Source organism: Ricinus communis, chromosome 8 (assembly GCF_019578655.1).
Source record: "Ricinus communis isolate WT05 ecotype wild-type chromosome 8, ASM1957865v1, whole genome shotgun sequence".
Lineage (NCBI taxonomy): Eukaryota > Viridiplantae > Streptophyta > Magnoliopsida > Malpighiales > Euphorbiaceae > Ricinus > Ricinus communis.
In genome coordinates this window covers 4,825,563-4,840,811 of record NC_063263.1, presented here as the reverse complement: position 1 = coordinate 4,840,811, position 15,249 = coordinate 4,825,563, and the positions used below count along the sequence as shown (strand labels likewise).

Here is a 15,249-nt window from a genome sequence, read left to right as displayed (position 1 = left end):
GGCGGTATGGCTATCAAAATAGATATGGTGAAGGCATATAATAAATTAGAGTGGTGTAAATTGAACATATTTTGTTGTGCTTTGGTTTTTCGGTCTGTTGGATAAAATGGATCATGGAGTGCATTACATCAGTATCATATTCAATCAATATTCATGGATCTTTCAAAGGATATATTCTGCCTTCTAGAGGTATTAGACAAGGAGATCCACTTTCTCCTCTTATTTTTCTAATATGTGCTGAAGGATTATCTCATATGTGCTTACAAGCTAGACAGGAAGGCAAACTCAAGGGATTGCGCATAGCCAAACGAAGCCCTTACATTAATCATTTATTATTTGCAGATGATTCAATATTTTTTTATGAAGCGTCTAACTCTGAAGCATCCTCCTTAAAAGACATTTTATAGACACATGGCAGAATCAGTGGACGAGCTCAATCCAACTAAATCAGCTATTTATTTTAGCCCAAATATGTCTACAAGCATTCAGGTTCATGTAGCTAGTTTATTTCAGATTTCCCATGTTAGCAATTTGGATCGCTATTTGGGACTACCAGCTTTAATTGATAAATCCAAAAAGAAGACTTTTGCTGAATTGATTATAAAAGTTTGTAAAAAGATATCAAGTTGAAAAGGGAAATTCTTATCCTCAGCTGGAAGAGAAGTCATTATTAAAGCAGTTGCTTGTGCTATCCCTATTTTTTTTATGAGTTGTTTTTTTTTATTCCAATTGGAGCATGCCAGGAAATTAATCATATGTTAGCCAATTTCTGGTGGGGTCAAGTTAATAATGAGAATAAGTTCATTGGATAGCTTGGACTACATTATGCAAAAGCAAATCTATAGGAGGAATGAGATTCAAAGAAATACATAGCTTCAATGTTGCACTGCTAGCAAAACAAGTATGGAGAGTGAAATTCAACCCAGATTCTTTAATGGCACAAGTTCTTAAAGGGAAGTATTTTTTTTTTGTTCATGGCCATCTGGGATCAAACGCCTCATGGGCATGGTAGAGCTTATGTAGGGGAAGAAGATTAATTTTCATGAGATTGCGGTGGCAAATTGGATTAGGGAATCAAACAAGAGCTTTTAAAGATCCATGGATACCTATGACACCTTCATCGATAATAAGGGTACCTTCCACTTCAACATTAGCTGATACGACTGTAAATTACTTCATAGATGCTAATCATAATGCTTTGAAAATATCTTTATTGCACCAGTACTTCACCCCCGACAGGTTGTGAATATTATAGAAATTCCCTTAAGCACTAGAAACTCCAAAGATAGACTAATATGGCATTATCATACATCATGGAGTTATTGAGCAGGTCAAGATATTTTATTTGGCAATAGCTGGGAAATATACAATCTCTACCATCAGATTCAGCGCATTCAAATAGAAGATATAAACACCTGTGGAAACTGAGAATTCCAAACAAAATAAAAGTTTTTCTTTGGAAAACATTATCAAAAGCATTACCTCTAGGAGATCAACTAAACAAAATATTAGGAAAGGATGATCATTGCCATTGGTGCAGAGCTTCAAAAACTAATATGCATTTATTTTTTCTCTGTGCTTTTACCCAACATATCTGGCGTCTTTCTCCTTTAGGCATAATATCAGCAGTGTTTCATATGGACTCAATCATCTTTGCTTGGGATAAACTGATACATGACCTCCAAAATGGTAGTCAGGATGATGAAGCTATTAGATTGGTAGCCTTCTCATTATGGAATATATAGAAAGCAAGGAATAATACAGTCTTTTTCCAAGATATACATAGGCATTTCGAAACTTTTTTGTGGGAAAGTTTGGCTCTTATAAACTGTATGGAATAGGCAGCTGGATTTCGTTGGCCAAAAGTAAAGTTTGAAGGCGATGCTCTGCAAGTTATTCAGATAGCTAATGGGACAACGACAACTCCTTCGGTTTGTTCTATATTTGCTCATATATATAATATTATAAAGTCCTTTAAGGAAATTATATTTTCCTTTACTACTATATCTTATAATATGTTCGCTCGTAACAAAGCCAACACAAGCTTTTATTAATAATAAATATCTACATTTGATTAAACAAAATCTATCTTATTCTAAAAATAAATAATCATAGATCTACTTAATTTTGATTTATTTTATATTTACCAACTTTGTAATTACCTAATAATTTTAAGAAATAAAAAAATTAATTAATTTAATCTAAATTAGTCAATTTTAAATAATTTAACTAATCTAAGCAGTTCTTTAAATTATTTTAATAATGGTTCGATTAACAAAATTAAATATAAATAAATAAATTATTATAAAAATAAATAAATAAATTTAAAGGTGCAAAATCAAGTAGAAGAAAAATAAAAATAAAAAAAAAGGCTTTAAAACACCATATCTAATTAATAATTTTAAATAGCACGTGAGAGAGATCATTTGTTCCTTTAAAACATTGTCGTTTGGACTCTTGAATTAGGTAGCTACGTGGTTCGGAATGCATGCTATAATTTGCCAATTACAGTGCACCCGAGCGCATCTATGCGCCAGCATACCATAGACGGCCCGTGCATTTTTTAAAAGAAACATATTTATTCACTAGTCATTTATCAACCAAAAGCACAGTCCCCAATTCCATGTGGCTTTTTATTTGTATATTTATTCCATAACTTTTTCTTAGTCTCTCTGTAGTTTTTTTTTTTTTTTTTTTAAATCTTTTTATAATCTCCAACACACCAACATCGCCAAACAGTTGACCCTGAAGCTACTCCAATAATGGAGATTACTGTCTTCTCGTCTTCTTCCTTAATCTCTCTACTTGTCTTTATAAACTTCTTCAACACAATCTACAGTTCACAATTCTCGATCAAAGAAGCCACAGTGAAAGAGATACAGCTCGCTTTCATGCAAAACAAGCTAACCTCAAAACAACTGGTCACATTCTACTTAAACCAAATCCAAACCCTCAATCCTCTACTTCGCAGCGTACTCGAGATCAATCCGGACGCCTTAGATCAAGCAGAGAAAGCTGATCGAGAAAGGCAGTTGAATCAGGGAGGTAGATCGCTGGGAGAGCTGCATGGAATTCCGGTGCTGATCAAAGACGGTATAGGGACAAAGGATAAGTTGAACACGACTTGTGGGTCGTACGCGCTGCTTGGGTCTGAAGTGGCGCGTGACGCAGGAGTGGTGGAGAAGTTGAGATGCGCCGGTGCTGTTATATTAGGAAAGGCTAGTCAGAGTGAGTGGTACCGAACTAGGTCTATGGAGATTCCCGATGGTCGGTGTGCAAGAGGTGGTCAAGCTGTGGTTAGTATTTCTTAGCCAATTTATTGATATTTATACCATTTTTCTCGGAGAAATCCTTATGCAACTCATATGAGGAAAACAAGCTTCTCACATACTTTCAAACTTATTAATTTTAAGGGTTAATTATTTTCACATCTTGAGTTATGTTACTAACTATTACATCTTTCTCCAACAATACACGTTAATCGCAAATCAAAATGTATAAAATATCTTTAATAGGTTACATATTTTAATATCTCTCAATATTATCAAATTATACTAGTATATTTTCTCTGTTTTTAATTATTAATTTTAATATTTTTTATTTTATTATATTAAGTTATTACATTTTTTAATCAAAATTAAAATGCTAATTTATCCTTATTAAATTCTTCTAATTTATTTATATACTTAAAAATAAAATAAATTATTAATTTGTAATATTTTCTTACTTAACTTAATATTTATTAATTTAGTTAATTATAAAACATATTATCTTATAAATCTCTCATATAATTACCTATTTTAGTTAAAGTATTTTAATACAAATTTTTAGTTTCTTTTTAATTTTTTAATAATTTATAAATTTAACTTTTAAATATCGAAATAGCATATTAATTTTAAATATAAACGAGACGAATATTTCTATAATAAAACTTAAATTTAAATTTTAAAATTTTTTAGTAAATTATAAATTTAGAATAATTATTTTAACATTTTTAAAAATAATGTTAAAATTAATTATTAAGAATAAAAGTCTATTTATGCAATTTTATAAAATTCAAGTTCATAAGGATAAAATTGATATTTCAGATATTACAGGAATAAAATTAGCATTTTAAATAAAAATAACAGTAAAGTAATAGAAAATTTTGATAAAAAGATATAATGATTAATTCTTTTAAATAAAAAGAATTTAAATAGGACCCGTTATTGTAATATAATAAAATTCAGAAAGTTAATTAAAATAACTAATATCCGCATACGGTCTGAACTTGAAAGATCATAGCTTAGAAATTCAAGGAAGTGTCAATTTGGATGTGTCAATTCAGTTTTGAACTAAACAAAAAACCGGATAAGATTCTAAACTGGACGAAACCGAATTTAAAAATTAAATCAAACCAAACTGAAAGGAATAACTCTAGTTTGGTTCAATGCATCGATTTTGTTTCTAAAACTTTTCTAGATTAGTTTAAACATTTTTTAATTTTTATATTTAAAAGTACTCGTAAGTAAGAAAAAAAAAAGTATAACTTATATTATTATATTTTATAATATTATAAATATTTTTAAAATAAAAATTAATTAGTTTAATGATAAAAATAAAAGTTCAGCCAGTTTAATATAACAAGAATTCTTTTGGAGTATAATGGAATCAAACTCAAACTGTTTTAATTTTAAAAATTAAAACCAAACTGATAAATAAGAAATAAACTAAACTGAACCAAAAGGAACCGGTTTGATTTTTTTTTTTTTTATAATTTCTGTCGTTTCTTTTTAATTTTGGTTCGGTTTTACTCCACCCCTAAATTCGAATGTCACCAATCAGCATTGAATTGGAGATCATTTTAGTGTTTGTCAAAGTTTATTGGTAAATGACAAATGTGATAATTACTATATAGTTTGTTGGATTATTCTTTTTTCTATGCAAATCATTACTTGAATAATGTCTAACAAGTTTTTGCAATTTAATGGTCGATCCTATCCTATGAGATAATTTGGTAAAGAGATGTGTGAACTTTGAAGGGTTAAATGCGCCACTGGTACCAAACCTTTGCACTTTTTTCCAAATGGTACCAAACCTTCAATTTGTTTCTTTTTGGTACCACTCCTATTATTTTTGTATCTCCGCCAGTACCAATGAGGAATTCGACACTAATTTGCTGATGTGGATGCCGGATTTATGAAGGATAACACACCACTTGCCACATATGTTGCTAAGTTGGATAATTATTTGTTGAGTCAGCAACACACCAAAAATGACTCAATCATCATCGTTGATGCAAGCGACCCAGCTGAACCCGTCTCATAGATGACTCGCTTGATGCAGGCGACCCAGTCCAACCGACCCAGCAGAACTTTTACCCGTCTCCATATAGGCGACCCAGCTGTAGAACCAGTCTAAATGCAGAAATTGTCATCATCGTCGATGCAGGCAGCAAGCGTCCGTTGCCCTCTAAGTCTCTAACCTCGCCGTGACGCTGTCTTACTTCTTCTTCTTCTCTAACCAAGCGCGAGTGACGGAGACGCGAGCGACTCTTCTTATTCTTCTTCAAACCTGCTGCTCGGGTTTTCTTCTTCACATATTAATGGCAACAGCGAACGGCGAGCGAGATTGGTCGGTGATGTAAGCCCTTCTTTTCATTTTGTAAAAAAAAAATTATTGAAGGCACATCTGTTGCTGACTCAACAAATAATTATCCAACTCAACAATATATGTGGCAAGTGGTGTGTTATCCTTCATAAACTCGGCATCCACATCAGTAAATTAGTGTCGGATTCCTCATTGGTATTGGCGGAAGATACAGAAATAATAGGAGTGGTACCAAAAAGAAACAAATTAAAGGTTTGGTACCATTTGGAAAAAAGTGCGAAGGTTAGGTACCAGCGGCGCATTTAACCCGAACTTTGAAAGTGCAGGCATTTGAGTTTCCTTAAAAATGACAATAGCTAATGGCATGAGATTTATGTGGAATTGTGCAGAATCCTTATGTAAAATGGGGAAATCCATGTGGTTCAAGTAGTGGATCAGCAATTTCAGTAGCTACAAACATGGTGGCAGTATCGTTGGGGACTGAAACTGATGCATCTATCCTTTGTCCGTCGGACTGCAACTCTGTAGTTGGTCTTAAGCCAACCGTTGGACTTACCAGCCGTGCTGGTGTCGTTCCGGTTTCTCCTCGCCAGGACACAGTTGGGTAAATAATTGATAACTTTGAGCTATTTGTCTTTGTTCTTTTTAATTTTTATTACAAACAGAGGTTTAGACCTCAAGAAGACTGGTCTACTACATGCCAGGAAAACAAGTACCGATGATGTCTTGCTGAAGCACCGGCATCGGATACTCTGGCCACAAGCAAAAACATGATAACCAACGGGAAAATTGGAAGCTAAGGAAGCTAGTTTTATCAGCTGCAAAGTTGGCCTCTCCATAAATATGATGCAACATGACTTGCCAACTATATTGCAGGAAATTTCTTATTCTTGAAACCAGCGGGCCATAGCTGTTACAGACCTCAAGCTCCCTATAAATTATTTGCACCATATAGGCACTGTTTATTGTCACCTGCAAATTACGAAAACCAGACTACCAAGCAAGTGGCAAACCTGTTGAGCTCCCTAAAGTTCTGCTACAGTTATTAAACAGAAACCTTTTCCATGAATCCATCGGCCAAGCTCATTTCAGATAAGCCTCCAGCGTAAGAGGCCCCTATAGAACCTTTCTCCGCCCAAATTGAGCTTTGCCCTAGTTAGGAGGAGAACACCTACCCACTAGAATTTCTTTCCTTTCATAATCAAGTCTTTAAATGCATTTTTTTTGTATATTGAAGCCGAGAGCTGTTCATTCTAATAATTCTCATACTGTAAACTCAAGGCAAGATAAATCCTCAAGCTAAGACCGAGTAGAGGTAGCTTTGCCATGAGAGGTCTTTGTGCTCTTTTGGATTCTTATAGCCGAGTTAGTCCTTTTGAATCATAGAAGAACAGATCGTGCAAGCTAATAGCTCATAGCCAAAGGATCGAGAGGAAGAGATGAAGAGTTTAGAAAGCCATAAGGAGATTTTTATTTCTTGATAGATAAAAGAAAACTGCTTGCTTACATTACCCAAGACTTTTCTTTATATAGAGGAGCCTTATTAAAATAAGACAGAAAAGATAAAGTGGGAATCTTATCTTTTACACGTGTCCACTTAAAAAGAAAAGATGAGATTACACACTTACATAAAGATAGATCTTATCACATGCCTAAAAGGACAGAAAATAATACACCTAATAGGACGGAAAAGATAAGATAGCAATCTTATTTTCTTACACCTTTTAATTATATCATGAATTATGGAGGAGAGAGATTAAGTGTTGTCTTGTCTTTATTGCTAGCAAAAAAGGTGAGTTACCCCGGACCACTATCATCATCCAGGGGCTGAGAATCTTGCATAATGGCATTTTATTGTTCAGTGGTCAGACTTGGATCATCTAGTGGGGACGACAATACAGGTAAAGTGGATCGTTCAGTGATGGAATGTTCAATCCATTGATTATCAGGTCCATTGTAAGTGCAGACAAGTGGTGTAGAAATATTGGTCCTTCCTAAATCATTTCTCAATTATAGAGTGAGCTTTAATTCCCTTGTTATTGGCGGAGGAGCAAGATGCAAGGGCATTTCAATTGTTCTCAAATAATGACAGATGTTTTGGATGACATAGGTATCTTCTGAGAGCTTAAAGTAAGACCTGTGAAGAATATAGATGGCATGATATCCTGAAGCCTTGAAGTCATTGTCTGTGAATAATTTATTTTCATGAATGATTTTGAGGAGATCCTTTTTCCATTGATATGGGGTTTTGAACCAAGTGAGATATTTCCATGGATATGTTCCTGCATTTGTGAAAAAATTCACTTTCAATTTGTGGATGGGTAGGAGAAAGGTGATAGATTAAGCACCAAGGGTAATTTGGATAAAAGAAATTGGGTTGGATGGGTAGTGAGAAAGTCTGTTGGATGATTGCCAAATAATGAAACATCATATTTTTGGCAAAATTATTGATTTGATTCGTTGTGAGGTTTGCAGGAAGATCTGGTGGTGAGGGAGGTTGCAGAGGGTTTTTTTGAAGATGGAGAGGCCCTGAAAATTATTGGAAGATCAATTGTTGAGGTGAAGAGGGGAATAGGTTGGGATTTTGGTTGTGGCTTTGATAGTCTGGATAAGAAATCTGGGATGAGGTTTCTTGTTCCTTTTATATGCTGGACTTCAAAATCATACCTGCTAAACCATGACTTTAATTTCAATAATTGCGGTTCTGGTAAGGTCTTTTGATTGGACTCGAGGATCTTTGAAAATGAAGAGTTATCCATTCGGACCAAGAAGTGTTGACCGATCAGGAAAAACTCAAACTTTTTTATCCCATATTTGACTGCCAGAATCTCTTTATATGTTGAATGGTAATGCTTTTCTGATGCAGAGAATTTTCCTGATGCATATCCACAAAGTTGTTCATTGTTATTGAGATTTTCAAGAATAATTGCCCCCCATGCATGATCTGATGCGTTAGTCTGTAGGATAAGATGTCCTGTAGACGGAATGGTAAAGGGGAGGATTATGAGCCTATTCTTTCAGTCTCTTGACAGCTGTTGTTTGTTCTGTTCCCCAAGGGGTAGTGGAAAAATTTTCAGTTCTATATCAGCCTTCCTTTTAAGCTTAACGAAGATATCAATCCAACTAAAGCCACCCATCTAGGAATGTCTCCTATAGATCTAGCTCTTGCCAGATCAGAATGCCTGACTCTGCTACAATAAGGCCTCATCGAGCCCACAACCTCACAATGGGCCTGTCAAGCCTTTTACGTGGAAAAAAGATCTGAAAAACTAAGAGGAAAACAAAGACTTATTATTGATTACAAGCCTCTGAATCATTTTTTGCAAGACAACAAGTTTTCTCTTTCTCGTATTTCGAACCTAAAAGTCCATATTCAGAAGGCCCAATTCTATTCAAAATTTGATCTCAAAGCTGGATTTTGGCAATTGGGTATTCATCCCTCAGAAAAATATAAAACAGCCTTTTGTATCCCAAACGTCCAATATCAATGGATAGTCATGCCTTTTGGGCTCAAAACAACCCCTTCTCAGTTCTAAAAAATAATGATAGAAATCTTTGGGCCTATCCTCTATTCTTCCCTAATCTACATTGATGATATTCTCTTATTCTCAGAAACGGCTGAGGAACATCATCAACTCCTGAAACAATTTTTTGCTATCATCCAAAAGTACGGAATAATGCTTTCAGAGAAAAAGAGTATTATTGGCCAGTAAGAGATAGAGTTCATTGGAATGCATTTTAAGGACGACCAATATACGTATGGTTCACACTTGACAAAAGAGCTTGATTACTTTCCAGATGAGAATCTCTCTGTAAAGCAAATCCAGCAATTTCTTGGGATACTCAACTATATCAGAGAAGTCATACCACATCTATCTAATTACACATGTCATCTTTCCAAAATGCTCAAAAGGAACCCTCCCCCTTGGGGAACAGAACTGACAACAGCTGTCAAGAGACTGAAAGAATTGGCTCACAATCTTCCACCCCTTACCATTCCGTCTACAGGACATCTTATCCTACAGACTAACGCATCAGATCATGCATGGGGGGCAATTCTTCTTGAAAATCTCAACAACAAGGAACAACTGTGTGGATATGCATCAGGACAATTTTCTCCATTAGAAAGGCATTACCATTCAACATATAAAGAGATTCTGGCAGTCAAATATGGGATAAAAAAGTTTGAGTTTTTCCTGATCGGTCAACACTTCTTGGTCCGAATGTATAACTCTTCATTTTCAAAGATCCTCGAGTCCAATCAAAAGATCTTACCAGAACTGCAATTATTGAGATTAAAGTCATGGTTTAGCAGGTATGATTTTGAAGTCCAGCATATAAAAGGAACAAGAAACCTCATCCCAGATTTCTTATCCAGACTATCAAAGCCACATCCAAAACCCCAACCTATTGTCCTCCTCACCTCAACAATTGATCTTCCAATAATCTTCATGGCCTCTCCATCCTCAAAAAACCCTCTGCAACCTCCCTCACTACCAAATCTTTCTGCAAACCTTACAACGAAGTAAATCAACAATTTTGCCAAAAATATAATGTTTCATTATTTGTCAATCATCCAACAGACTTTCTCACTACCCATCCAACCCAATTTCTTTTATCCAGATTACCCTTGGTGCTTAATCTATCACCTTTCTCCTACCCATCCATAAATTGAAAGTGAACTATGGTTTCTATGATGTCTTTCCACAGTTTGTTATCATGCTATAGAAGTGCCAGTCATGGACCTCCTATACTTCTTCAATATTGATACAAATGCAGGAACATATCCATGGAAATATCTTACTTGGTTCAAAACCCGATATCAATGGAAAAATGATCTCCTCAAAATAATTCATAAAAATAAATTGTTCACAGACAATGACTTCAAGGCTTCAGGATATCATACCATCTATATTCTTCACAGGCCTTACTTTAAGCTCTCAAAAGATACCTATGCCACCCAAAACATCTGTCATTATTGGAGAACAATTGAAATGCCATTACATTTTGCTCCTCCGCCAATAACAAGAGAATTAAAGCTCACTCTAAAATTGAGAAATGATTTAGGAAGGACCAATGTTTCTATACCACTTGTCTGCACTTACAATGGACCTGATAATCAATGGATTGAACACTCCATCATTGAACGATCCACTTTACCTGTACTGCCGTCAACACTAGATGATCCAAGTCTGACCAGTAAACAACAAGATGCCATTATGCAAGATTCTCAGCCCTTGGATGATGATAGTGGTCAGTGGTAACTCATCTTTTTTGCTGGCAATAAAGGCAATATAACACTTAATCTCTCTTCTCCATGATTCATGATATAATTAAAAGGTGTAAAAAAATAAGATTCCTATCTTATCTTTTCCGTCCTATTAGGTGTTTTATTTTCTGTCCTTTTAGGCATGTGATAGGATTTATCTTTATGTAAGTGTGTAATCTCATCTTTTCTTCTTAAGAAAACACGTGTAAAAAATAAGATTCCCACCTTATCTTTTTTGTCTTATTGTAATAAGGCTCCTCTATATAAAGAGAAGTCTTGAGTAATGTATGCAAGCAGTTTTCTTTTATCTATCAAGAAATAAAATTCTCCTTATGGCTTTCTAAACTCTTCATTTCTTCCTCCCGATCCTTTGGCTATGAGCTATTAGCTTGCAGGATCTGTTCTTCTATGATTCAAAAGGACTAACTCGGCTATAAGAATCCAAAAGAGCACAAAGACCTCTTAGGCAAAGCTGCCTCTACTCGGTCTTAGCTTGAGGATTTATCTTGCCTTGAGTTTACAGTATGAGAATTATTAGAATGAACAGCTCTTGGCTTCAATTATACTCTAGAGATTCCCACTTCCTTTATAGAACAATGGAAGAAACATGAATACACTCATCTCCATCTTGGAGCTGTCAGGCTCGTACTCTCTTATCATGGCAAGATGGATTTACCTGTTATGGCTCGAATGTCTCTCTTGGACACCAGGTATCTCAGATACGAGCATGCAGTGATCGGCGCTATTGTCACAACGGTTAACACTGGAAGTGTTGTTCTGACTTTCTTTCCAAATTTTAATTTATCTCTTAATGATCCTTATTTGTCCACTGCACTCAAAGTCTAAGTTCAGATCATTGGAGCAAACCAAGTGATTGATGCTCTCTCTGCAATCCTGCACCACCAAATTATCTACAGACTCTAAGACCATGCCTTCAATTTATAAATTCCAGGCTTCCAAGCCATCTCTGATGCTTTATTTATCATGGCAGACTCTGGCCAAGTCCCTACAATAGTTCAAGCCCTAAGGCAGCTGGAAAGAGAAGATCTGCAGAAGTTAATTCCAACTGAATGGGTGATAAATTATGAGAAACTCCAGGCATCTCAAGCTAAGCCTGTTCAGGCTACTGATCTTTTTTTGTCACACAAAATGATGGTACTGTGAAAATAATTTTCACAAAAACGGAAGAATCTTCTTCTGCTCCCTCTATTTTCCAGGCTTCGATGATTCAACCTGTGTCCAGACCTAGAGAGAAGATCCCCATTCATTCTTTTTAATCCTCTGGACATCATATTTACACTGCCAGGATTAAAGGACACTTCATCTGGGATATTGACCCAGAAATGTGTAAACCAGGATGCACCTGCAGAGATGACCTTGATTTTGCTGAACCATGTTTTCAACACCCTAAGAAAACCCCAAGAGTCATGTCTCCAGAAATTCTGTGTTCAGCCACGGAACCAAGGCAAGATGACCGAGATCCAGACGGTCATTGGATTGGCATCCACAAAAAATAGAAAGAAAGGCAGGATAAATCTCCTCTTCCTATGTATAAGAAAGCTTTGGAACTTCTTGCAAAAGAAGAAAAGACTGTCCTTGACATTACCTTTGATGAGATGAAAATACTTTTGGCTCAAAAGGGAATTATTTTTGGACAGAAGCCTTCTACTACTTGCAGACAGAAGATTTACTCTGGTTTGCCAGCAATCCAAACACCTCAGACAATCCAAAACTGTTTCATGTTTTAGCCTGAAGATTTCCCTCCTCTAGGGAAGTCAGAAAATAAAAGATCAGAGATTCTCCCCTCAAGGGTTCTCCATCAGGATCCATAGAACCTCTCACTCCACCAGAAGTACTGAATTGGCAGACTGGACCAATGTTTCTACACCACTTGCCTGCACTTACAATGGACCTGATAATCAATGGATTGAACACTCCATCACTGAACGATTCACTTTACCTGTATTACCATCCTCACTAGATGATCCAAGTCTGACCATTGAACAACAAGATGCCATTATGCAAGATTCTCAGCCCCTGGATGATGATAGTGGTCCGTGGTAACTCACATTTTTTGCTAGTAATAAAGACAAGACAACACTTAATCTCTCACCTCTATGATTCATGATACAATTAAAAGGTGTAAAAAGATAAGATTTTATAGAATCGCTACATTTCAGTAATCTTCTGTACTATTATAAACATTTTGAATTATGATATATTTATCAATATGGATAATTTTTCCTATAAGATAACTGTTGGTGAGATTTGAATCCTGATGCCTACCCCTAGATAACCACAGCACCCACTTCACCTTACCTTTACCATTAAGAAAAGGCACCTCTAGTTAAGACATGGGAATTGTTGGTCTAATGGTTTGTTTCCTTTGTTGATGTTTTAGTCATTGAATTTTTCTGTCATAATGAAATTGCAGGCCCATATGCCGGACTGTATCTGATGCAGTTTATGTGCTTGATGCGATTGTTGGTTTTGATCCAAGAGATTATGCAGCAACTAAGGAAGCTGCCAAGTACATACCTGCAGGTGGCTATAAACAATTTTTAACAGAGGATGGACTGAAAGGGAAAAGACTGGGAGTGGTACGATATCCATTTTCAGAATCTTCCAATGATTCAACTATTTTTTCAACCTTCAACCAGCATCTGGAGGTCTTAAGGTATGTGACCCTGATGTTAAGCATTGACATTGATGGAATCACACAAATCAGTTTAACGCACATGAATGAATTTTAGGCAAGAAGGTGCAACTGTGTTGGATAATCTGCAAATCGCGAATATTGATGTAATTGTGGATCCCAGTCAAAGTGGTGAAGCACTTGCAATGCTATTAGAGTTCAAGCTGACAATTAATCAATACCTTGATGAACTTATTAAATCTCCTGTGAGATCATTGGCAGAAATCATCACTTTTAACAAGGACAATCCTGATCTGGTATGAGAACTCTGATGGCTGCCATATTAAAAAAAAATAGACTGAGCTAAATATGCAGTTGTCCTAAACTACTCCCTCATTATATATAAATACGGTACCTGAAAGAGGGGATAATCTATTACAGGAATTTCTCTGTTAATTTACTTTTGTGAGATAACAAGTTTTAACCATTGACTGCTGCAGGAAGAGATGAGCAAGTACGGTCAGGATTTGTTTATTGCATCAGAAATGACAGAGGGGCTTGGAAATGAAGAGATCAAGGCAGTGAAGTTAATGGAACAACTGTCTAAAGAAGGATTTGAGAAAATGATGAAAGAGAACAAGTTAATGCAATGGTGACACTTGGGTGGACTGCTTCTCCAGTTCTAGCCATTGGAGATTACCCTGCAATTAGTGTTCCAGCTGGATATGGCAGCAATGGAATGCCATTTGGGATCTGTTTTGGAGGACTGAAAGGCATGGAACCAAAGCTGATTGAGGTTGCTTATGCTTTTGAGCAGGCTACAATGTCACGTAGGCCTCCTCCTTCTTGCCATCAATCATTAAACTTGGATGAGAATGAAAAATAGTGATATGTGAAACGTTATGTTGGAAAGAATTGGCAAAGAGAGAACTTTTTGGAAAAAGATAATTCAATATTGACGTATTTCTCATTATTTTTGTTAATCTTTTTTTATCACAGCTGTTTGGTTCTGAATCGATCTTCAACCATTTAACCAAAATTAACCTTTATGTAAATGTAACAATCATATAGCAAAAAATGAAGAAATTATTGAAAGAAAATCACTTGTGATTTTGAACCATTTTCTTTCCTTTAGATACATTGTTTTCTCTGTTTTTTCGCCTCCAAACAAATGTTTGCAATTATCTAGAAAACTTTATTTTACAAGCTAAGAAGCATAATTTTTAGTTCAAATGTATGGATATTTACTCAAATTAATTTTATTTTGAAAATAAATAAAAGAGTGAGAGTCATTCTCTCTCTTATAAATAAAAAAATAATCTTTTTAATAATTCTTAGAAATAATTTTATAATTTTAATATAACTAATATAATTACATAATAGAAATAAGTAAAAAAGACTACCTCTAGTTTACTTATTTACAAAAACAGGTCTACCATTTCTTTTGTGATAAAAGACTATCCTATGATTTATTATGTTAACAAATTATTGTCAAACATGTTAATGCTGTTTATTGGTTTTAATGTGGTTTTATATTTTTACAATTTCGTACCTCTATTTTTTATGATACTTTAATACCTTGTGTATTAGTTTTTTTTTTAATATTTTAGTGTTAAATTAAATTAAAATGATAAATAATTTATAAAATATCTCTCAAGTTAAATTCAATTTTAATACAATAATATTGTTTTCAAGTAATTTGACAACTAACTAATTATTTTAGACTTAAAATAAATGATAACAACTTAGAATTTTT

At 34.9% G+C, this 15,249-nt stretch overlaps 1 pseudogene; it reads left to right on the top strand.

Moving 5' to 3' along the window:
• The first annotated feature begins 2,306 nt into the window (after positions 1 to 2,306).
• On the top strand, positions 2,307 to 14,466 carry LOC8265327 (annotated as a pseudogene).
• The last annotated feature ends 783 nt before the right edge of the window (positions 14,467 to 15,249 follow it).